General features: G+C 46.1%; 1 long non-coding RNA gene and 1 other non-coding gene across 2 annotated transcripts; both read right to left on the bottom strand.

Annotated features, from left to right (window-relative positions):
* On the bottom strand, window positions 1–25,504 carry LOC145513215 (uncharacterized). Its single transcript, XR_014059213.1, has 3 exons — window positions 25,433–25,504; window positions 3,405–3,532; window positions 1–554 (listed from the first exon to the last, which is right to left on the bottom strand). It is a non-coding gene; the product is annotated as an uncharacterized LOC145513215 (long non-coding RNA).
* On the bottom strand, window positions 6,190–6,261 carry TRNAC-ACA (transfer RNA cysteine (anticodon ACA)). Its single transcript has one exon. It is a non-coding gene; the product is annotated as a tRNA-Cys (tRNA).
* Window positions 25,505–25,852: the final 348 nt, after the last annotated feature.

Genomic DNA, 25,852 nt, shown 5'->3' with positions numbered 1-25,852 from the left:
AGAAATATTTTCACTTTAATTGTCACAGGGATAGCATGGCCTGCTGCTTTTCCTGTCTGCTTGATAATCAGGCTGCCGTCTTCTCCCAGCTCTTCACCAGCACCTGGGGCGTGTGGAGCTGGGCGGGTTGCCGGGGGTGGGGGGTGGCAATTACAATGATGCCGTCTCACCTGCCGCCTCACAAGGGGTGTGTGATAACCTTTGCCTCAATTTTGAGAAGGGGGTCTGTAACTGAGGTTGACCTAGGTTTGATCTGTTTCCTGGGCAGGGGCTATTCCTTTGATCTCAGGGTGGGGGAGAACCCTGTGTGATACAGCAGATAGGGGCCCAGGGTACCTGCACCCCACCATCAAGGATAAGGCTGTTGGCTGAGGAGTGGCCAGGAAGCAGCTGGAGGCAGAGGAGGAAGTGCCCTCCTTCCCCGACCCTGTACAGAGATCTGTGATTGGGGTCATCCCCAGCTGCGTGAGAAGGGCTGTCCCTGTCCGCTTTCCATACACAGTTTCAGACTGCGATTCCAGCTTCCTTTCCCTTCCGAGTCATTGATCCTCTTCCTGGAAACAAGAAGTCAATGTCATTTATCTCTCAAACGTGAGCTTAGGTGTGGGGAACAGATGGACAGGCACTATGCTGTCTTCCCAAGCTCACTGTCTCATGGAAAAGGGGGCTGTGCCAACTAGCAAACGCCACGTGTGTGGTGGGGCCAGGAAGGAGTTGGGTGCTTCAGAAACTGGGAAGGGGTATCATTTCCGCCTCGGTGGTGGGGGTCTTGGAAGATTCCATTCAGTGCATCTTGTGTGCGGTGAAAGCTAAGGTGTAGACCAGGGCCTATGAAACCACTGGGCACTGGAGACCAAATGGCGCATTTGCCTGCTTGTCAGAAGCCTGCAGAAGCACTGAGACCCAGGGAGCCAATCACCATGGGCTCCAAAGGAAAAGAAAAATGCAAAATCAGAAGGAGTAAATGGCCCATTAAATGTCTACAAAACGCACTATGATGTCACTCAGTCGACTGCATCTCCACTCACCTCTTCCACACTTAAATATAACATATAGTTAATGTGGCATGTGGGTAAATTAAATGGGCTTGATATGATTAGGGGTGAGTGCTGCAAGAGTGCCTGAGGCGGAGGGAAATTCTAAGCCAGTTCTGTTGGGAGTAGCAGGGAGGGGGCTGAGGACTGCAGATAAAGGCGTAACGTGGACACCGCGACCAGGTGAGCAGTAACTCGCCCTGTCCGGTCAGTAGGCCCTGGGGGAACGCTGTGTGTGTTTATCCGGTGTGTGTGGGGGGTGGGGCGGGGGGCAGTTGCGCAGACAGGGGCCCAAGAAGTGGGGAAGATCCGGAAGGGTCCTGCCTATCGCTTCCCAGCTTCCCCAGCACCGATGCTTCCGACCGCCCTTAATCTTCGCATCCTCCGCATTCAGGGGCCTCTTGCGCGCCGCTCTGCAGCCACAGCCGGCGCCACTGAAGATAAACAGGCATCCCACAATTCACCGTGGTTTGTCTTCCCCTCCAACTCCAGATGGCCTATCTGGGGACAGCCGAGGCCCCTGGGTGCGGGCCGTTGCCGTTTTTGATGAGCTGTGCACATATGGATACCCAAACATCTGGAGCGGCCATGTGCTGCTCTGGGCAGGCCGGCCCTGGTGAGCCAATCAGGGACCCCCGGGCTCCGGGGGGTGCTCGCGGCCCCGCCAAGTGAGCATGGATAAATTATTCATGACCGAGTTATTTGTGGTGCAAGGGGTCCATCAGCTACTTTGATTAAAAATCCAGTGAGTAATGAATATGCAAACGCCAGCGACTGCTCCGAGCAACAGATTTGTCAAATTGTCTATACTTCACCGAGATAAAGGAAAATCTCCTGGGGTCCCGAAATTGAAAAACCGCACCGTCAAATCACAGCATTATCTTAATTATCAAATCTCCTTGGCCGTGCAAATACTCCGCGTGAAGCTGAGCAGGGCGTTGGAAAAAAAAAAAAAAATCAAGAGAAAGAGATATATTTGTCTCCGAAACCGAGGCCTGGCTAGTGAGAAACAGGCTGGTGGAGGAGAAGCGATTTCAATTCACATGGTGACTCCACAGCCATTTAATTATTTTAATTAGGCTTAATTAGTGGTAAATTTACAATGATATGCTTGATACCTGGCATTAAATCTTTCATGCATAAATGTTTTGTTAAAATGAGAAAAAGGCAAGTGGCATTTCGCCAGCAATTACTGCTGAATGTTCTAATGAAGGATTAGGCTCAGCGGTGATTCATGAAGACAGGCGGGCACCAGACTTGTTTATGAGGCATCAGCTCCATAACTCACGCGCTCCCACCCGAATCGTCGCTGTCCTTGTCAGCTTCAGGGAGCACCTGCTTGGGATGAGGGCCTGGGTGTGGGGGCAGGGGCTGGGTGCTCAGCTCAGAGCCCCAGGCCCTCTGTGTGTGTGTGTGTGTGTGTGTGTGACCCTCCAACTCTCCCCCAGAGGGGCTTCATCTGTGGTGCATCGAAAGCCACAGTGAGGAGTTGGGGGAATGGGATCATGAGTTACAGAACAGGGTGATTGTCTGTCCCCGGCCCTGGCTAAGTTTGTGAGAGCCTGGAATTGCCCTGCACACTCTCTGGGCCTGGAGCAGAGCCGGCCTGCAGGACAAGTTGGCTGGAAGGATGGGGCCCTTCCTAATTTGTGGCTGAGCTGTGCTATAGCCTAGCTGGGGAGTAACTAGTTGTGGAAACTACTACTTGTTCACTAAAGAGGCATGACATACTAAAGTGTGACATACTCTGGGCTGCAACAGGTGGCAGTTCCTGCGGGGCAAGTCTGGGGATCCTGACAAGATGCCCACCACCCTTGTCCTGTCCCTGGGTGCAGGGTCCTCCTGCGACCCAGTTACCAGGGAATGAGGACTGGTTCCCTAGACTCAGAGACCAGCTTCAGCTGTCCCCTCCCCGCAAGGAGGAAATACAGCAACCTGGACCAACAGGAATGAATGGAGAAGAAAATGAAGCAACCTACCAGCCTGGCCATAGAAACCTGTAGAACCCTAGTGTCTGGCTGGCTCTGTCCCTGGCCACGGCCTGCTTGGGTCCTGGCCACAGCCTAGTTGGGTCCTGGCCAGAGCTCAGAAGTCCCCAGAGTGACCCCAGGGGCCGTTCGCAGGTCCTCACTTCACTTCCCCACTCCAGGCTCCCCCGGCAGCTGCTCCTGCTTCTCCCACTAGAGAAGGAGGCTGTGCTTAGCATGTCAATGATGGTGGCTGAGGGGACCTGGCCTCCTGCCTCCCTCCTTTCAGTCCAGCACTTGATCCCTAGTCACCTTCCCTCCCCAGGCTCCTCCACATCCTGCTCCCTTCTCATTAGCTCAAGCTCCTCTTAATTCAGTGCTAATGCCTTTGGCTCCAACTTACCCGTTTCCCTGGAGAGTCCTGATGTTGTGTTTCTTAAGCCCATCTTGAGTCTCTAGTCGATGAGGCTGTGTTTCTTGGTTTCAGTCCCTTAATGGGCTTTCAGAATTTTCTGCCTCAGCTTTTCTTTCCTTTCACAAGAAAAAGATGTGACTATTAATGAGGAGAGTTTTGTTTTTTTTAATTTCTTGGTTGTTGAATCAGTTAAGAAAAACTGGTTTACTCATTTTTACTCATTCAAAGGAGTGTTTTTGTAGCCGGGTGGGTGTTTCTCTCTTCAGAGTAGCCACTGCTTCTGTCCAGTAGAATGGAAGTCCCACGAGGGTAGGGACCTCATCAGTCTTGTTTCCTATTTATCTCTAGCTTGTCATAGTGCTTGGTACATACACAGGGCAGGGGATTTCTGTTGGTTGGACCCTGCCCAGTATATCTAACCACTTCAAGGGAAGAGGTATTGAGAGCTTCATCTGTAAAAGTTAGAATCTATCTCCCATTGCATTGTTGGAATACAATAGCTATTTGTTGAGTGGGAAAAACTTAACGTACATACATTCTCCTTACCCAACAGGGCAGACTCCAAATAATGCCCCATATTTATCCCATGGCCTTGTTCTCCCCTGAAACAGTGGCATGTACCCCAAGATGTACATGCTTCTCTTTGAGAAATAATGATTTGAGGGTCTGACCAGACCGCATCAGAGTTTGGTGCCAGGAGGTGGGAGCCCCAGACTAGAGGCCATAGGGAGAGAAGGGGACCTTTCAGATGAGGAAGAAGAGCTATGAGAGGATGGGAGGAGGGGATCAGACCCTACCCCCAGTGTGGAAATTTGGAGCTCCTGAGGAGTCATTTCATGGTGGAGCTTCACACTCTCCACCCTTCTGGATAGGTCAGATAATGTGGGCCTGAGAACAGCTCCTCTCCAGGTGGAGGTGACAGGTCAAGTCTAACCACAGGAGAAGGCTCTGCCACAGATGATGTTGGGACAAGATTCACAGACCACAGGATGGGAGCTCCTGGAAGTCCAGGGAGGAAGGGTGATGGGAAGAAGGCAGGACTCAGACCACTTGCTGATTAATAAAACTGCAGTGATGGACATTGCAATGATGGCAGAGTGATTGTATGTTTACTCTCACTCCCTCTCCAGTCCCTACTAAAATCACAGTGAAGGAATGAGAAAGAGGCAAAAATCCACTTTGGGGAAAGACGGGATGACACCAGGCAAGAGAGTCCAGTGAGATTGCTGAAGCTGGGTAGTAAAAGACCTAGCAGTAGATAACTCATCAGATGAGAGAAGCCAGGGCCCGTATAAAGGCAGGCGAGTGGTGGGGAGCTGTGGAGATGACATGAAGCAAATTGTTTCCCAGTGTTCCCCCAGAAAGACTCAGGAGCTGAAGGCACTTGGGACCTCTGAGGCTGAGGTGTGGGGTGGGACTGACAACAGCAAAACTGGTAGGGAATATGTGGTTCGGGCTGTGCTGTATCACCCAGATCCTCCCTCAGAACTCATTTCCCCCACTTCCAGGAACGCTGTTGGTTGACAGCTCTGGCAGAAGCTCCTCATCAAGAGTCACCCTCCCCTAGGGAAACACCTTGCGTGTGTGCTTGCACAGTCATATCCAACTCTTTGCGACCCCATGAACTGTAGCCTTCCAGGCTCCTTTCTTCGCGGGATTTTCCAGAAAGAACACTGGAGTGGGTTGTCATTTCCTCTTCCAGGGGATCTTCCCAACTCAGGGTTAAACCTGTGTCTCCTGCATCGGCAGGCAGATTCTTTACCACTGAGCCACCTGGGAAGCCCAAGATAGTAGACTCTAAAATGGGACTGTGGAGCTGAGTTACCTTTCACAGGTTGGCTAGTGATGACACTTCCGTCACTGGTGGACTATAGGTAACTTCCGGTGTGCTGTCGTGGTGCCACTGTTACCACTTCCAGAAATAGTGCACTGAAAGGGGATACCAGTGGAAGGCAGAGCCCTGGTGGGGGCGGTATTCAAAACATTTGAGAAATTCTGGGGAGGTAGTGATTATGAAGACTATCAAGTTAAATGTCTGTTGCTAAGGTCAATCGATGCTTTGGAGAAAGAAGTCAAAGCCTAAGCGTGATTATTCCCCAACTAAAGACCAAGTCTGAAAGCCAGTGAGCCCAACTGGCAGCTTATAAAAGGAACTTTAACTCTTGCAACTGGAGGGCAGGAAAAGCTGAGGATCAGATGCTGGATTTAATTATAAGGGTAGCAGAACTCTAGAAGAGATTAGATTCTCCGCCTCAGGAAGTTGGTCCTGCCAAGATCAGGGCTATGATTGGGAAGGAGTGGGATGCTGAGAACGGGGTGGGGCCATCTAGGTTGATGCACTCAGATACCTTGAATCTCCAGATCCTTCTAAACTTTGTAGTACTCTCTTTTTTTTTTCTGTTAAAATATTGTAATTCTCTCTTTCTTGAAAGTGGTACAAACGCCTCTCCCCTGTGAGGCAATGTGTGCCTTTCTCAGGATTGAATTCCATCTCCCTTCCTATCACCTGATCAATCATGACACATCTGTTAGAGTGGGGGCATATTGGGGTAGCTAATAAAATGGAGTCTTAACCCAGGTCAATTTGATCCAGGTCATAATGGATCAGCTAGGTCCACAGACCTACCCTTCGTTCATTGAAGTGAAGTGAAGTCGCTCAGTCGTGTCTGACTCTTTGCGACCCTGTGGACTGTAGCCTACCAGGCTCCTCCATCCAAGGGATTTTCCAAGCAAGAGTACTAGAGTGGGTTCCCATTTCCTTCTCCAGGGGATCTTCCCTACCCAGGGATCGAACCCAGGTCTCCTGCATTGTAGGCAGATGCTTTACCATCTGAGCTACTAGGGAAGTCCATCGTTGATTACCTAGACTTCAAATGAATAATTGTAATGGACTTACTTAGTAGTTGGCAGAACTATTCCTAGACATGTAGGGTAAGACTTATTGTAGTGAGGGCCCAGTGAAAGCCTCTGAAACTGTTTCCCCACCCATAACCAAAGCAGGAAATAAAAAGCAGTATCATATCCCAGTTTTGCCAAGAGAACACACTGGTCATAGCAAACACCCTCTTCCAACAATACAAGAGAAGACTCTACACATGGACATCACCAGATGGTCAATACCGAAATCAGGTTGGTTATATTCTTTGCAGCCAAAGATGGAGAAGCTCTATACAGTCAGCAAAACCAAGACTGGGAGCAGACTGTGGCTCAGATCATGAACTCCTTATTGCCAAATTCAGACTTAAATTGAAGAAAGTAGGGAAAACCACTAGACTATTCAGATATGACCTAAATCAAATCCCTTATGATTATACAGTGGAAGTGACAAATAGATTCAAGGGATTAGATCTGATAGACAGAGTGCCTAAAGAACTGTGGATGGAGGTTCCTGACTTTGTACAGGAGACAGTGATCAAGACCATCCCCAAGAAAAAGAAATACAAAAAGGCAAAATGGTTGTCTGAAGAGGTCTTACAAATAGCTGAGAAAAGAAGAGAAGTGAAAGGCAAAGGAGAAAAGGGAAGATATACCCATTTGAATGCAGAGTTCCAAAGAGAGATAAGTTCCAAGGAGAGATAAGAAAGCCTTCCTCAGTGATCAATGCAAAGAAATAGAGGAAAACAACAGAATGGGAAAGACTAGAGATCTCTTCAAGAAAATCAGAGATACCAAGGGAACATTTCATGCAAAGATGGGCTCGATAAAGGACAGAAATGGTATGGACCTAACAGAAGCAGAAGATATTAAGAAGAGGTGGCAAGAATACACAGGAGAACTATACAAAAAAGATCTTCATAACCCAGATAACCACAATGATGTGATCACTCACCTAGAGCCAGATATCCTGGAATTTGAAGTCAAGTGGGACTTAGGAAGCATCACTATGAACAAAGCTAATGGAGGTGATGAAATTCTAGTAGAACTATTTCAAATTGTAAAAGATGATGCTGTGAAAGTGCTGCACTCAATATGCCAGCAAATTTGAAAACTCAGCAGTGGCCACAGGACTGGAAAAGGTCAATTTTCATTCCAATCCCAAAGAATGTTCAAACTACCACACAATTGCACTCATCTCACATGCTAGCAAAGTAATGCTCAAAATTCTCCAAGCCAGTCTTCAACAGTACATGAACAGTGAACTTCCAGATGTTCAAGCTGGATTTAGAAAAGGCAGAGGAACCAGAGGTCATATTGCCAACATTTACTGGATTGTAGAAAAAACAAGAGAATTTCAGAAAAACATCTATTTCTGCTTTATTGATTATGCCAAAGCCTTTGACTATGTCGATCACAACAAACTGTGAAAAATTCTTAAAGAGATGGGAATATCAGACCACCTTACCTGCTTCCTGAGAAATCTGTATGCAGGTCAAGAAGTAACAGTTAGAACTGGACATGGAACTGGACTGGTTCCAAATTGGGAAAGGAGTACATCAAGGCTGTATATTGCCACCTTGCTTATTTAACGTATATGCAGAGTACATCATACAAAATGCCAGGCTGGATGAAGCACAAGCTGGAATCAAGATTGCTGGGAGAAATATCAATAACCTCAGATACACAGATGATACCACCTTTATGGCAGAAAGTGAAGAGGAACTAAAGGGCCCATTGATGAAAGTGAAAGAAGAGAGTGAAAAGGCTGGCTTAAAACTCAACATTCAGAAAACTAAGATCATGGCATCTGGTCCCATCACTTCATGGCAAATAGATGGGGAAACAATGGAAACAGTGAGAACCTTTAATTTTTGGGGCTCCAAAATCACTGCAGATGGTGATTGCAACCATGAAATTAAAAGACTCTTGCTCCTTGGAAGAAAAGCATGACCAACCTAGACAGCATATTTAAGAGCAGAGACATTACTTTGCCAATGAAGGTCCATCTAGTCAAAGCTATGGTTTTTCCAGTAGTCATTTACAGATGTGAGAGTTAGACTATAAAGAAAGCTGAGTGCTGAAGAACTGATGCTTTTGAACTGTGGTGTAAGGGAAGACTCTTAGAGTCCCTTGGACTACAAGGAGATCCAACCAGTCAACCCTAAAGGAAATCAGTCCTGAATGTTCATTAGAAGGACTGATGCTGAAGCTGAAACTCCAATACTTTGCCCACCTGATGCGAAGAACTGACTCACTGGAAAGAACCCTGATGGTAGGAAAGATTGAAGGCAGGAGGAGAAGGGGACAACAGAGGATGAGATGGTTGGATGGCATCACTGACTCAATGGACATGAGTTTGAGCAAGCTCCTGGAGTTGGTGATCGACAGGGAAGCCTGGCGTGCTGCAGTCCATGGGGTCACAAAGAGTTGGACATGACTGAGCAACTGAACTGATCAATCCCAGGAGGAATGGAAGAGATTCATCTAGGTCTTTAGACCTGGAGGTTTTGGGGGTAGGGAAGGTGGGCAGTAGTCTGCATCATTTCCCTTTATATTCAATAGTCTGACACTCCTACGTAAACCACACAGGAGGATGACAGTGGGCTGTATGCAGACTCTAAAAGGTAGTGACCCTAATTGCAGCTGCAGTGCCAGATGTGACTTTTGTTAGAGTAGGTTCACACAGCCTGAGGTACATTGTATACAGCCATTGATTTGGTGAATGCCTTCTTTTCCAGCTGTATCAGGAATGAGGATAGGAAATGGTTTGCATTCACTTGGAATGGATAATAGTGTGGTGGTGATTTAGTCACTGAGTTGTGTCTGACTCTTGGGACCTCACAGACTGTAGCCTGCCAGGCTCCTCTGTCCTCTGTATTTCCCAGGCAAGAATCCTGGAGTGGGTTGCCATTTCCTTCTTCAGGGAATCTTCCTGACTAGGGATTGAACCTGTGTCTCCTGCATTGCAGGCGGTCTTCTGCATTATAGACAGATTGTTTACCAACTGAGTCACCAGGGAAGCCTGGATAACAGTGTGCATTTATGGTTTTATCCGAGAGCTGTGATAACTTTCCACCCTCTGTCATAATTTAGTCCAAAGGGATCTGAACCATCTGGACATTCTTTTGAATATCACCTTGGCTCATCCTACAGATGATAGGTGCCAATGAGACTGACTGAGGAAGAATTTCGGAGACTTGGGTTGCATATGTGCTTCTGAGGCTGGGAGATAAAACTTACAAAGTTTCAGGCCCTTGCCATGGCAGTGTCTAGTGTTCAGTGGTCTGGAACATCCTGGGAGGTGCTCTCCAGATGTTAGTCATCCTGTGTCTCTCATCACTAAGAAAGAAGTATGACACCTATGAGGCCTGTTTGGATTCTGGAGTCAGCATATTATACACCTGAGGATACTGTTCAAACCCATCTGCCATATGACATGAGAGGCTGGTGTCTTTGAGTGGAGTCCAGGAGAGAGTTCTGCAGCAGGGACAGGCTGCGGTCCTGCGATTTGAGCCACACCATCCAGAAGTCCCTATGATACTAGAGGTATTGGTGCTGGGGCAAGATGTCACGTGGAATTTATGGAAAGCACCAACAAGGGAATCACATAGTGCACATCTAGAGTTCTAGAACAAAGCCATCCTGACTGTAGTGGAGAAAACCTCAGCTCCTGGTGTGCTCCCAAGCCCTGAAAGAGAGAAAGCACATAACCCATAAGACAGTGAGCACCAATGTAACCAGCACTGGCCTTTGAGAGCTGAGTTTTGCCAGACACGTGCCTCACAATATCAGGTGGGTCCAGCAACAATCCCCCGTAAGAGGGAAATGGTACTTCTGGGATCAGGTAGGGACAAGTCAGAGGAAGCAAAAAGATGTCTGAGCAAGTGGTTTGGACCCCGCGTCCTGCCTCACTGGCCCCTTTTACTCTGCTGGCATTTGTGACCAGCACTTAGGATTAGCTGATGGAGAAGGACTAAGCCCTAGTTTGGTTCATGGATGGATTGATTTGGAATAGGGATGCAGGCTAGAAATGGACAGTGGAATTGCAGCCCCACTGCCATTTGGCCCTGAGTATCAGTCCTCCCCTGAGCAGAGTTTCAGGCCGTGCAGCTGGCCATCTGCTTTGTGTAGAGAGAGAAGGGACCTGAAGCAAAAACAGGTAAGGACTCATCCATGAGCAGTGGTTTTTTACCTTTTTATACTGTAATAGCCGACTCACTGGAAAAGATCTTGATGCTGGGAAGGACTGAAGGCAAAAGGAGAATAGGGCAGCAGAGGATGAGATGGTTGGATGGCATCACAAACACAGTGGAAATGAACGTGGGCAAACTCTGGGAGATAGTGAGGGACAGGGAGGGCTGATGTGCTGCAGTCCACAGGGTCGCAAAGAGTTGGACATGACTTAGCGACTGAACAACAACAGATGAGCAGTGGCGATATGCCTGGTAGGTGGAATTGATGGTCCTGAGGACCCAGAAATGGTGGGAGCAGGGGACATGCAGGTTGTGATGCCTCGTGACCCTCATGGGGAATTTATGCTTGTTTTACCTACAACTTTAGGCTTAGTGGGTCTCAAAGTCCTGGCTTCCTGAGGGAACCTGTTTCTTCTAGAGACATAGTGAGAATTCCATTAAACTTTCATCAATTACTGCTGACTGATTACTTTGAGCTTCTTGTGCCAAGAGACCAGTAGGCAGAGAAAGGGGACCCCATCCTGGTAGGAGGAGCTGACTCTGATCATCAAGACAAGGTGAGGCTCTTCTTATAAAACAGGGCTGGGGTGGGGTCTGTGAGTGGCACTCAGGCAATACTCTGGGGAGTCTCTGGGCCCCCTGTTGCTCCACGTCTGCAGATAACAGAAAAGAGCAATGTCCACAGCTTGAGAAGGGCTTGAGGATGAGGACTCTGGCCCTTCAGGGATAAGGATCTGGGTCACTTCCCTAAGTTACCCATTTGGTACAGCATAAACACTCAGTAAGGTAAGATATATCTGGAATGGGGAGTGGAAAAAAAAAAAAAAGATGAGGGGTATCATTACAGCCTGATACTAGCTCCAGTGGTTGTTGGTGTTGGGGTGGGAGCATCCCTTTCTCCTCTGTATCTCCCCAGGGAAAAGGACCAACCGGAATTCTAGATGTTATTCCCTGGTGGCTCAGATGGTAAAGAATCTGCCTGCAATGCAGGAGACCTGGGTTCAATCCCTGAGTTGGAAAAATCCCCTGGAGAAGGGAATGGCTACCCACACCAGTATTCTGGCCTGGAAAACCGCATGGACAGAGGAACCTGGCAGGTTATAGTCCATGCGTTTGCAAAGAGTCAGACACGACTGAGTGACTAACACACTGAGGAGGCAGGCCGCTGTTGTGGCTGTGGTGATGTGCTGCCCAGTGTCCCCTGGGCTCCAGGCACTCATTTCTCCAGTGTGCTGGGGGTATTAGTGACTCTCAATTCCTGACTCTCTCCAGCAAACTGCTCCTGGTTAAAAAAAATCCTCTTGCCCCCGTCTCTGGAGGAGCCCACTTCCAACGATTGGTCAGTGAGGGAGTAGAAAGGCCCTGCCCTCTTGCCTCAGGGCAAGCCAGCTCTGCTGAACCATTTCAGCTGTGGGGCTCCCTGGCATTGGCTGAGTTTTTCTGCTCCCTCTGCCTAACCTGGATTCTCTCACACCCCGCATCATCACTCATCCTGCAGGCATGCCCCAGTACACTTCCTGCAAGCAAAACTGAGTCTGTTTTCCAGGAACAGGAAAACTTTGACAATGATTTCCTCCCCTCTCAGTGCCACAAAGCTACTATTTCTCTCCCCGCCAGCAGAAAAAGAGCTTCGCTCTTGGAGAGGCTAAACAGGAGAACCCCAGCCTAGGGAAGCAAGCACCACTGAAAATGAGACTGGGTGTCTGTCTGGGGAGTGAAGCGGAGAGACTTTCTACTACTTGGCTTCCAGAGTGCTGGAGGCCAAGCTTAGAGTCTCCTTCTTCCTGTTCCTCCCCCAGAGACAGCAGATTGGATGATGTTTCTGGGGAAACCAGCAGGCCCAAGAGATAATTCTGACAGATACTGGCAGATGGGAGGACCACGAGGAAGTGGCTGGTCCCTACCTCATCAGCCTACAGTGAAATCACCCACCCAGGCACGGAGAGCGTCTGATGCCTTTTAGCATCTTATGCATAAATGTGTATGTAAAAAACAAGGATTATCAGATGTTTGAAGATAATCTCTCGCTTGAAAGACAGATGTCAACATGGAACCAACACAAAAGGAACTCCGGAGAAATAGAAACAATGTGGGGAGAAAATGAAAGCTTCAGATGAAAAAGTAAAACCTCGGGGATCTAAGTAAAGACATACTGTCTATGCAACAAAACCAAGATGCTATTCAAAAGGAGCAGTCAGAAAGACTTTGGAAATTAAAACTATCATAGCAGAAATGAAAACTGTGATGTAAAGACATTGTGCTGTGCAGAGGAAGTAAAGTGTGTGTATGGGTATGTATGAGTGTGATTGTGTGGATTTGCGTGTGTGTGTGTGGTGTGTACATGAATGGGGCATAAAAAAAATCCTCATCTTTCATAGAAGGAAGATTTTAGATTACAGCTGTCTCTTAATATCCATGAGATTGGTTTCAGGACAGTGTCCCTCCCCCTAACCCCCATGGATAGGAAAATCCAAGGATGTGTAAATCCCTTAAACATAATAGCATGGTATTTGCATATGATCTATGTATATCCTTCCATATACTTTAAATCATCTCAAGATTACTATGATACCTAATACAATGTAAATGCTATGTAAATAGTTGTAAATACAATGTAAATGCTATGTAAATAGTTGCCACTGCGGCAAATTTAGATTTTACTTTTTGGAACTTTCTGGAATATTTTTTTTCTCGAATATTTTTTATCACAGTTGGTTGAATCCACAGATGCAGTACCCATAGATACAGAGGGCTCACTATATATCTAAATGTTTTAAAATCAAGAACTGGAAGTTTAAACATTTTACTTAGAAATATGACGATAAATATAAGAAATAGCCAAAAAATAGCAATTGCTTGCCACTACGTTTTGGGAAATCAGGGCTTGTAGAGTTTTGGGCAGAGGACTGCTGCTTTTCAATAAAAGCCTCATGAAATCACTTGATAACTTAAATTAATACTTATATATTCAGTTCAGTTCAGTTCAGTCGCTCAGTCGTGTCCGACTCTTTGTGACCCCACGAACCGCAGCACACCAGGCCTCCCTGTCCATCACCAACTCCCTGAGTCCACCCAAACCCATGTCCATCGAGTTGGTGATGCTATCCAGCCATTTCATTCTCTGTCGTCCCCTTCTCCTCCTGCCTTCAATCTTTCCCAGCAACAGGGTCTTTTCCAATGAGTCAGCTCTTCACATCAGGTGGCCAAAGTATTGGAGTTTCAGCTTCAACATCAGTCCTTCCAATGAATGACCAGGACTGATCTCCTTTAGGATGGACTGGTTGGATCTCCTTGCAGTCCAAGGGACTCTCAAGAGTCTTCTCCAACACCACAGCTCAAAAGCATCAATCCTTCGGCCCTCAGCTTTCTTTATAGTCCAACTCTCACATCCATACGTGACCACTGGAAAAACCATAGCCTTGGCTAGACGGACCTTTGTTGGCAAAGTAATGTCTCTGCTTTTTAATATATTACCTTGTTAAGAATGCAAATATACTTTAAAAAAATTAATCCTGATGAGATTTGAAATCTGAAAAACTTGGGCTGAAGTCTCAGGTCTGCCATCCACTCCCTGGGGAACTGTGGGTAAGTGCCTTGGTTTCCCCATTTATAAAATAAAAACCAGACCACTTGCTTTCTCAGACTGTGCTGAGAATTCCTCCAGACAATGAATATGGAAGCAAGTTTTCACCTGGAAAACTCTGTACAAGTGAAGTTAACATGCTGCTGAACATTTTAACCACCACTGGATTCGGCCAGTGAAATAGGCTGAGTGGTTGTACTTTTTGGATGACGGTGTTCCAAAAGGCAAATCCATTTTGGTTGTAAAGGCTTTAAATGTCTTACTCTGAGACAGATTGTCTCAACAGAAATACTAACATATCTGGATGATTTGCAAACCAATCACCAGCTAAATTTGCCGCCTCCTAAAATAGTTTGGGGATATCTCTAGGACAGGCCCAGCCCCAAACACATTTATGCAGGCAGTCAAGACTGCCTTTGCCGCTCAGACTCCCTCCTGTCCTGTGGTGTCTCAGGACCCTTGTCCCCTCTTCCCATTCCCCAATCCTCCCTCTCCAAACAATTCCTACTCTCTGGGAAGGAAATGAGAACCTAACCACACCGCAAGGATATAATTGGCCCACAGTAGCTTATATTATACACTGGAGAAGGAAATGGTAACCCACTCCAGTATTCTTGCCTGGAGAATCCCAGGGACGGGGGAGCCTGGTGGGCTGCCGTCTATGGGGTCGCACAGGGTCGGACACGACTGAAGCGACTTAGCAGCAGCAGCTTATATCAGGAGAAGGCAATGGCACCCCACTCCAATACTCTTGCCTGGAAAACCCCATGGACGGAGGAGCCTGGTAGGCCACAGTCCATGGGTTCGCTAAGAGTCGGACACGACTGAGCGACTTCACTTTCACTTTTCCCGTTCATGCACTGGAGAAGGAAATGGCAACTCACTCCAGTATTCTTGCCTGGAGAATCCCAGGGATGGCGGAGCCTGGTGGGCTGCCGTCTATGGGGTCGCACGGAGTCAGACACGACTGAAGCGACTCAGCAGCAGCAGCTTATATCAAACTAGCCCTTTCCCAGGGCCATGTGTGTAGAGACAAAGAATAAAGCATTAAACTAAAGAAATAAATCTCTAAAGTGAATTACAGAGAAACTAGACATTAAAGAAGTGTATTTGGGTAAGTGATGACCTTCTGTGTGTGCATGTGTGTGTGTGCCCAGGCATGTCCAACTCTTTGTGACCCCATGGATTGTAGCCCGCCAGGCTCCTCTGTTTATGGATTTTTCTAGGCAAGCATACTGGAGTGGGTTGCCATTTCCTCCTCCAGGGGATCTTCCACACCTAAGGACTGAGCCCATGTTTCTATTGTCTCCTGCATTGGCAAATGGATTCTTTACCAACTGCACCATCTAGGAAGCCCAATGACATTCTAGTCCTTGTAAAATTGTATCACACATGCAAATAAGAGTTGGATTCTCTGTTTTCACACCCCCCACCACCCCGCAAGCTCCCCAGTCTGACGGGCCTTACTCTGAGGCCCCAGGGGGTGGGGGTGGGGCCTATGCACTTCAAACTAATAGAATCCTGGGATTTCACAAGATAGTCCTTGGAAAGCATCTTCTCTAACTGCCTTCCTGGTGCACGAAGCCACCTTCTAGCATGCCTTGACCTGTAATTATCCACTCTCTAGGCCAAGGGTGACCTTCTCCCTTCAAACTCTAGCCTCATGCTACTGGTGGGTTATCTTCACTATTAGAAAAGATCTCTTCTTACAAATTTGAATTCTGTCTCCGCTGATTTTTATTTTACTCTTTGGTCCAGTTTCCACTCGCTGAAACCAAATAACAAGTTGATCCTCCTCTTCAATAATGGCCCTTTGTTTGCATGAAGACATTGTTTTGTTTGGCATTGTCCAAAGTGTGTCCCATCGAACACTGGTTCCAAGGGATGCTGCTAAGAGGTATGTGATGAAATGGTTGGGTGGTCAAACAGGTTTGGAGAATGCTGAGCTAATTGAACTTGCCCAGGTTTCTTTACTGTGGGACTTTGGGGGACTTTAATAAACTAATGCACCAAATCGTGTTCCGAGAACAGGATTTAGCTAATGCTGTGTTTTTCGAAGTTGTGTAACCTTAGCATGCTCCTTTAGTGGGTGTCTTACGGGATTAGTGTTGGAGAATCACTGGACCTGCAGAATGAGCTCTGTATGGGGAGTTGCTGGTGTGTGGGATCTGGCTTCTACCGACTCACACCAGCTGAATGTGCACATCTCTCCCAGCTCTGCACTCGGTGATGGCATACAGGGAGCTTGAAATTGGCCACAGTGGGAGCGTTTACGCCACAGAAACCAGCAAACACTATAGATCAGGGCTCTGTATTCCCGGAGAGCTGATTGTTAAACATTTACTGGCATGCCACTCAATCAGAGGCTTTGGGTTAAAGCCACCAGATAGTTGAACTGGGACAAGTCATGTTGCCTCTAGGGTGTCTGCCCTCAACCATCTGAATTTGTGAACTCAGCATCCTATCCTGCTTTGAGGCCCTGCAGCTCCTCTCAGAATGTCCTTCTAGGTTCAGCATCCCCAGTTCATTCTCAGTACATCCTGATTTCCAAATCTCTCACCACCCTGACTTGCTGTTCGAGACCAAATGAACTCTAGGTGGTCAGTTTCCAAATGGAAGCTTCTGGAAGGAGACACCATCCTCCACATGTGGCCTGGACAGTGCCCAGAGGCATCTGAAGGGAGAAGATTACTGCACAAGGCAGTCTAACGTCTTCAAAGTGGCCCATTCCTGCCTCTCACACTGACACCAGGCATCATTAAGGAGTGATATGTTCAGGTTCTGGGGTGCAGTGTGAACCCTGTCTACCATATGACCTTGAGTAATTAGATTTTCTGTTCCTCCCTCAGCTTCTTTAACTACAATCTTGGGAAATAATAGTACTTAGCTATCTGTTCGGGTTTCCCTGATGGCTCAACGAGTAAAGAATCCTGCCAATGCAGGTAACATAGAAGATGGGGTTCGATCCTTGGGTTGGGAAAATCCCATGGAGTAGGAAAGTGGCAACACACTCCAGTATGCTTGCCTGAAAAATCCCATGGATAGAGGAGCCTGGCAGGTGATAGTCCAGAGGGTCACAAAGAGTTGGACATGATTGAGCATGCACACACAGCTTATCTGCTCAATGTCAAGATTAAATGAGAGGACACATGTGAAGTACTTAGGATACAGCTTTCATAACTCATTGTTGTTGTTAATCAATGACAACAATCTTTCCTGCTGCTGTAGATGCCCTTGGTGCCCTGCCCAGATCCTCATGCTCCCAACCCTGGGCTGTTGTGAGGTTTCACTGATGATAGCTCACAGCTGCACTTTTCTCTGGAGCATCTTGCTCAGCAGACAGGAGACCCGTCTCCAGGAGATACCTGGGAGGTCACAGTCTCCTCCCACCTACGCTCGGGCCAGCCCACAGCCAATGACTGATTGACACAGGGATGTGAAAGCTTTGCCTCACTGAGGGACAGCTCTGTGGTCCCATTCATTTCCTGTAGATCAGGCTCCAGCTGAAACTACCTCTTCATGTAGTTGCTTCTTCTGCATCCCTCACTTTTTTATAGGGTTTTCTGGAGACCACTCCCTTCACAAATGAAGTACATGGGAATACATGCCTCAGGCTCTGCTTCTAGGAATCAGACCTAAGATACCCACAGAGCCTGGATGCAGGCTTATCACAGAACCTCGTGTAGCCCATGATCAGAGTTGACCTGAGGAGGAAAACCTAAGGGCCACTCCTGCTCCAGGTCCTGCCCTCTTCCTGGCTTGGTTGGAGGACTAAGTGGGTCCATCACAGGTCTATGCCTGTGATGATGGCCTGGATGAAACACAAAGGTGAAACTGGTGAGCAAGTAAGAAACAGAGAGAGGTGAAGCCAGACAGATAAAGCAGGACTGAGGAATACAAGGCCGTATCTGCTAGGTCAAGGTGTTTAGCCTGATTATAAATGTCTGAGATTGGAGGTAGGTGACCCGCAATCCAGTGCCAGTTCTCCCCCTTAGTAACCATGTGAACTGAAGAGATGATTATAGATCTTACTTTAAAGGGTAAGGAGTACATGGAATAACACTTGGTACATTTTAAATTGGCTGTGGTTGACACTTGTTATTTTGTTTGTCAAGCACCTGTTTTCCTCTTTTTGATCTTGGCATTCATGTGGTTTTAGTGGGCCTTATGCCAGTCTCTCCTTTGAAGGGCAGCTGAGTCATTATGATTGGTTCACAGATAGGCATGTGACCAAGTCAGGCCAATGATAGTTATTCCTATTTCAGGAACGATCCACTCTGTCCTCTGGTCTCTCTGTCTTTAAGGCCCAGGTAAGCCTGGAATTGCTAGGGACCATTAATGTCCTCACATAGAGCAGGCAACTCAGGCAATCAAGCTAACATAGAGAAAAGCAGAGTTCTCTGGTCCTGGTAACATTTGCCTAAATAACCCAGAAATTTCCTCAGAAAATTCCTCAAAAAATTGCATATAAATTATAACAAATGTGCTATAAAGATGTATGTATAAGATATCTATAAAACGTCTAACTGAACTCACAAAATATATGGGGAATCACATGGAGTCCCAAATGAAGATAAGACAAAATCAGAGCAAAAATTGAGGTTGTAGCTGCCCTTGGACTTGTGGTTGGATTCTTGCATGGAGCAGGAAATAAGGCTTTGAACCTCTGCTGAGTTTGAAATGAGAAGCCTGCATAAAGGTGGGATCTTTTAAGTATTGTGCTCAGAGCAAGAGGGTAAACTGGAAAAGCATCTTACACAGGGAGACAACAGGAAAGCTGTGTGTGTATTAAAAAACTATTTTAAATTATTTATTTATATTAAATGTGTGTCTTGGCCTGAGCTCTGGAGAGGGAAAGTCTCCCCTGATAATTTACGATGCAAGTCTACGTTTTATGAGGGTTTGAGGTATATCATGGTACTACCTGCATGATCTGGGAATCCCCATATCTATAAATTAACAAAAATTATGCTAGGATAGATAGAGAAGACCCTGGGGGATTTCTCAGAAGCAAACTCAGATTTCTTGGCAATGTGCCATCAACCCAAAGTATTCTCCATAGATAAATCTCCATTGAAAGTATTCTTAAAAAAAAAAAAAAAGAAAGTACCCTTGTAGTCCTATATAACAAAACACACAAAGAATCTATCCACGTTGAATGAGACTCGGGTGACTAAACAAAGAGTAATATTAGACCTTAATATCCTCCACCCACAGAAATGCCAGGTAGCAGAACTACTCATCTATAAAAAAAAAAATGAGTGTGCTTAAAGTGAACGAATATGTAAAAGGAGGAGTTAATAACATAGAAAAGAACATGAGAATATGAGAAAATAACTTTTACACTGCAAAAAGAACCTGATTAGAATTATTAGAAATGAAAAAAAAAAAAACAGCCATTGAGATTTTAAAAAGCGGACTAGTTAAAAAGCAGATTAAACACAATTGGAGAGAGGATTAATGAATTTGAAAGTATATTTGAGGAAAATACTTAGCATGTGGAGCATTAAAAAGATAGAAATATGAAAGAGTGGCTAAGAGATACGGAGGATGGGATAAGAAGGCCCCGTGTACATCAAATGGGAGTTACAGAGAAGGAGGCAGAGGCGATATTAGACAAACTAATGGGAAAGTCTGTCTAGTCAAGGCTATGGTTTTTCCAGTGGTCATGTATGGATGTGAGAGTTGGATGGTGAAGAAAGCTGAGCACTGAAGAATTGATGCTTTTGAACTGTGGTGTTGGAGAAGACTCTTGAGAGTCCCTTGGACTGCAAGGAGATCCAATCAATCCATCCTAAAGGAGATCAATCCTGGGTGTTCATTGGAAGGACTGATGTTGAAGCTGAAACTCCAATACTTTGGCCACCTCATGCGAAGAGTTGACTCATTGGAAAAGACCCTAATGCTGGGAAGGATTGGGGGCAGGAGGAGAAGGGGACAACAGAGGATGAGATGGTTGGATGGCATCACCAACTCGATGGACATGGGTTTGGGTAGACTCCGGGAGTTGGTGATGGACATGGAGGCCTGGCATGCTGCAATTCATGGGGTCTCAAAGAGTTGGACACGACTGAGCGACTGAACTGACCTGAACTGAACTGAATGGGAATCTTGGAAATCACAGACAATCCCAATCAAGATAATAAAAATAAACCCATTCCTTGAATACTACACATTGTACTGAAGCCATAGAGCACCAACGACCAAAAAAAAAAAAAAAAAAGTCTTGAGAGAGAGAGAAAAGATAGATTATTGTAAAGGCATGACAATTAGCAACTTTCAATAGCAAGTAGAGATAAGGAGGAAATGCAATGTCTTTAAAGAGTTGAGAAGAAAACTCTGCCAAATTAGAATTCTAATTAAGAGCCAGGATAAAAAGTAAAGACAGTTCAGACAAAGACTAACAGGGTTTCCTATTAATAAGTGAAGTGAAGTGAAGTGAAAGTTGCTTAGTTGTGTCCGACTCTATGTGACCCCCTGGACTGAATATACAGTCCATGGAATTGTCTAGGCCAGAATACTGGAGTGGGTAGCCTTTCCCTTTGCCAGGGGATCTTCCCAACCCAGGGATTGAACCCAGGTCTCCCACATTGCAGGCGGATTCTTTACCACCTGAGCCACAAGGGAAGCTCTCCTATTAATAGATCCTCCTCAGAAGATCTACAGCAAGATTATTTAAAGAAAAAGAAAATTCTCTCTGGAAGCAAAGACTGAGATGCAAGAAGAACTAGTAGGGAAAGAAAATGGTTAAATTGTGAATGAATCAAATAATGTATTTCCTTTCTAAAATGTAGAGATACTATAAAATAATTATGAGATATAAAATAATGGGCATCTAAAGTACTGGATAAGAATAACATGTAAGATGGGAAGGGACTGAGAGTGATTAAAGTATCCTATGGTCTTATATTGTTGGGTGACTTGGATTTTTATTAACTTCAGACTTTATTAAGTCAATTATACACATTAAAAAATTAAGGAAGCCACTAAAACAATGTATTAGCCACAAACCAGTAAAAGGAAAAGAAGAAAATAGAGAAAAAAAGATCACTCATTCCAAGAGGAGGAGGAAAAAGAAGCATAGGAAAGGCAGAGTAAAAGGAATGCAAAAATGAAAGTGCTATAAATGAATCCAAACAGATTGGTAATCACAATATTTTTCAATGGATTTAAATTTCGAATTGAAATACACAGAGTTTCAGATTGGATTTTTTTTTAATTCATCTCTCTATTATTTAAACGATATGTAAAAATCTTAAGGACACTGAAAAGTTGAAAGCAAAAGGATAGAAAAAGCTGTTACAAAAGAAAACAGAGTTGAGAGAGAAAAGAAACATTCGTGATGGCATCAGTTAAAACTTAAAATCCAGGCTTTATGCCTTGAATATCCAGTTACGTGAACCTGTAAGTATTCCATCCTCCCTGCAAGTTTATGAAGTTGTTTGAGTTGGATATTTTCACTTCCAGCCAGAAGATGACTGACCAGTGCAGATGTGGATGGAGGTTATTCTAAGAAGGACAGTAAGAGTCATAGTTTAGAAAAATTAACCTAGTGGTGAGAGGAAGAGAGGTTTGCGGAGGGGAGAGTTTGAAAATAGGCAGTGGACAAGGAGCTATCCTGGTAGGGGTGAGGAGGGCTGGATTAAGGAAGCGCCAATTGACTGAAATGACTTAACATACACACACAATGAAACTAGAGAAGAAATGGGAAGGTTCCCAGAAACCTGAGTTGGAAGTCTCACTTGTCTAAGCTTTAAAGTCTCTAATCACATAGCCCCTGAGTGCACACTAGAGTTTGTAAGACATTAATTGTGGGGCTTCTCTGTCCTGAAGAGAATCTTTTGAAAAAACTTTTAGGTGCTCAGCCAAACTAATAAAAGGTAATTAAAAGATAAAACAAAAAAACATTAGCAACACTATTTCAGTCACACCTCTGATCAAAGTGATATGTCTGAAAATTATTAACTCAGGAGCAAGGGCTCAATAATCATACATAAAGACATGTTTTGGGACTTCCCTGGTAGTCCAGTGTATAAGAATCTGTCTGCCAATTTAGGGGACACAGATTCAGTCCCTTGTCCAGGAAGATACCACATGCCATGGGCCAACTAAGCTCATGCACCGCAACAGCTAAGCCTGAGCTCTAGAGCCTGAGAGCCACAGCTTCTGAACCGAGTGCTGTTACTACTAAAGCCCATGAGCCTAGAGACCGTTCTGTACAAGAGAAGCCACTGCAGTGGAAGTCCATGCATCACAAGGAAGACCCAGCGCAGCCAAAGATAAATGAATTTTTAAAAAGATATGCTTTGCATCTCAGATGAGTTGATTTATATATTTCTAGGCAAAACCCCAGGAACGTGAGTGTCTGTAAACGGGACGTGTGGGGGTATCTGTTATCTTTCTGAGTTTTATTTTTCTTACAGGTTAAATAAGGCAGTTACACCAGCTCACCAACATCCCTTCTCATTTTGCAATACGATGAGTTTATTTATTTTTCTTTTCTTTTTCTCGAGGGTGAGATACCTGAGCAGAGAAGTGTGTGTGGTTCTTTCTGTGCCTCCAAGGGGTGTTCGTGTGATCGACCACCTTGTATGGGTCTGTGTTTCCCCCACGGCTCCGGACGCCTGCCCACCTGCATGTGTGCAGACAACCATTTGTCTGTTCCTCCTTCCCTCTTCTCCTCCTCCTCTCACTGCCCCCCTTTCCCTCTCCCCACAACTCTGGGAGACGCATCAACATTTCTCAGTTATGTGATGTTCTCAGCAGGAGGATGGAGCCAAATAATGGTGTTTCTAGTTATTACTCTGATGAATCACAGGGGAACAGCCTTCACCAAGGTAGAACGGCTTGCATAAAATATGTTCATTCAATTAAAAAAAAAAGAAATTGAAAAATAAGATACTGCCAACACGGGGCTCTGAGTTATGTAGGGTTTATGCAGCGATTCCATTTGCAATTCAAGCAAGAAACACCACAGAGAGACACCTGGGAGCAAGCTCCTTGGAATGGGGGAAGGGATCCACTGCCAACAAGAAACCCTGTGCCTCAGATGGAAGTTTCTGAAACAGGGAAGAGGGAGGTGTAGATGGACCTTGGCCTCCACCAGCCTAGTTTGAACAAGAAATTCTATGCTAGAAATACAGTGGCCCTGACAGGGAGGACTGGTTGACCTGTCTCTGCTGCCCAGAGGGCCATGTTTTATACCATGCGCCTACCTGCCCCATTGCCTCAGCTGATTTGCTCAGGCATGGACACCCGACTCAAAGACATCAGAATGACCTAGGAGATGGCCTGGCACAAAAAAGTTGGGCTGAGCCAATAGCATTCTGTTTTTCTTTGACCCTGGAATTGCATTTGGACTGGGTACCAAGGAACATGGAGAGAAAGAAGCAGTTAACAGTAAAGGCTGTGAAGGAGAGTTGGGCCATGGAGACTACATACAAACTGAAGTTAGGAGGGAGCAGAGATCAAAAGGACAGGGGATGGAAGTCAGGAGACAGCAAATGTAGTGTGTGAGAGGCAAGACCATGCAGCCCACAAGAGAGGTAACAAGAGGAGCTAGGTGCCAGGCGATGCTCTAGAAGCTGGAGAAGAGACAAAAGTCCTCTTCATGCAGCTCGCATTTCAGTGGGCTGTCCCTGAGGGGCTGCATTGTAGTTAGTTCCATTCCCTATCAAGTTCATTCTTCCCAAGCCCCAGACAGTTGTACTACGGGAATATCAGCTCCCACTACTGGACAGGAATTTGGTTGCAAGCAACAGAAATGAACTTCTATTAATTTAAGCAGAAGAGGTGTTTTAAGGCTCATGGAGCTAGGAAAGCTATGAGTGTAACTCAAAAGAATTGAAGAAGGAGATTTGAGCATCAGACCTCTCACTCTGTCCATCTCTCATTTCTGCTTGTTGTGCTAACTACTTTCTGCAGAAGACCATGTGTGGCAGGAAAAGTGGCCACCATTAACACACATTCCCTTAACACACATTAACACACATTCGCTCTCTGCCCAAGCTTCTCTGTAAAAGGACAGCAATCCCAGGGAAGATTCTGATTGGCTCAGCCTGGGTCAGGTGTTCCCACAGATCCATTGCAGCTGCCAGGGAGCAAGAAGGTGGGCTTCCCTGGTGGCTCAGACGATAAAGCATTTATCTGCAATGCAGGAGACCCAGGTTTGATCCCTGGGTTGGGAAGATCCCCTGGAAAAGGGAATGGCAACCCACCCCAGTATTCTTGCCTGGAGAATCCCATGGACAGAGGAGTCTGGTGGGCTACAGTCCTTGGGGTCACAAAGAGTTGGACATGGCTGAGCTACTAACACAGACAAGGTAAGGTGATTAGTTAGGCCTACATACATAGCCACCTGTGATCAGAGGTGTGAGCATCTTTACAGGACAAAGGGAGACAGAAGAAGAAAGATGAATGAAGTAACAACAATGATTACCATAATCTAACAGAAGATCAAAAAATAAAACCCCAAATGGCTGCAGCTAGATTGGCCCCAGGCCCCCTGGCCTTCCCAGGTCTGGAGCAGCCCTTGGAGAAAGCATTTTGTACCTGGAACTTTGAGTCTGTTTACCAGTCGCCTCTGAGAAGGTGGCTGCTGGAATACATTAGGATAACTCGATTGTAAGATTTTAATGACATAACACTGAGACCTCGGGAGGCCTGAGCCTTGCAGTCGATCAATTCACATACCTTTCACTCAGACCTAAGTGACTGAAAATCATTTTGCTCCCCAAGCTCTTAAAGGTCAGGAGTTGAATGCTTCAAGAAAATCTCTTTCTCTATCACAGGAAACCTCTTGCATTTAGCATCCTGTCGATCAGGAGTATCCCAGGAGGCCAAGGAAGAGGAGTGCAGAGAAAATGTGGCCTGTGTTTCTTTCTTCCCTGTGTTTTTTTTTTCTTTTTTCCCGCTAGTCTGGTGTGTGTTTATGTGGCATAGGGATGCTGGCTGGGAAAAACTCAGATAAGCCTGGGTTGTTAGAATTTACCTGTCTTCTCCCAAGTTGTTGTTTGTTGCCAAGTTTGGACTCTTAGAGCAATAAAGCTCTGTCCTTTCCAAAAAGGTCTGTCCCACCTTGTGTCACAGTTTTGGAGGGAGACTGGGACAAGCTGGGGTCACCATCGAGGTGGGTGCTCCAACCCAGCCCCCTAATCTCTTTCAATGAAACTCTTTCTTTCAGATCTACTCCTGTGGCTCAGGGCAGGTGTCCAACATGAAAATGGAGCCCAGCGCCTCTGTGCCCCCGCTTGGCAGGGAATCTGAAGCTATGTATCCCCCTCTGCTCACTGGCCTGCTGTTTAATGACATGCAAATGGGAGGGACAGTGTCTGTCAAATGAGGCCTAATCCCTTTGTTCCTACCTGCCAGCCGGGCAGCCTTTTCTGCACCAGTTTTGGCTGCGAGGACAGCTGTGAGGTGCTGATGGGAGCGCTGGGCAACGGTGCTGGTTGCCTGGTAACCGCGGAGGCTCTCAGGTGCCTCAGGTGGTGGATGGACCCTTCGGGCCACACCATGAAAGTGGAGATTCTTATCCCGCCCAGGGAGCTAAGAGCCTTCTAAAGACTTGGGGTTCTGTGACCTTGATCAAGGGCCTTCTCTGGGCTTCAGTTTCCTCACCTTTAAAACCAGGCAGGTGTTCTTCAAACAGTGTTTCACCAGGAAGGAGGAAGCCTAAAGGCCAGCCCTGCTCTTCAATGCAGCCCGAGCAGCTCTTTTATAATCTGGGGTTCTGAACTAAAAAAAAACAAACTAAAAGATTCATCCGCTAAAATAAATATTTG

This window comes from Giraffa tippelskirchi, chromosome 7 (assembly GCF_054371585.1).
Source record: "Giraffa tippelskirchi isolate mGirTip1 chromosome 7, T2T-mGirTip1v1.2.pri, whole genome shotgun sequence".
Taxonomy (NCBI): Eukaryota; Metazoa; Chordata; class Mammalia; order Artiodactyla; family Giraffidae; genus Giraffa; species Giraffa tippelskirchi.
This window is presented reverse-complemented; position numbering and strand designations above follow the sequence as displayed.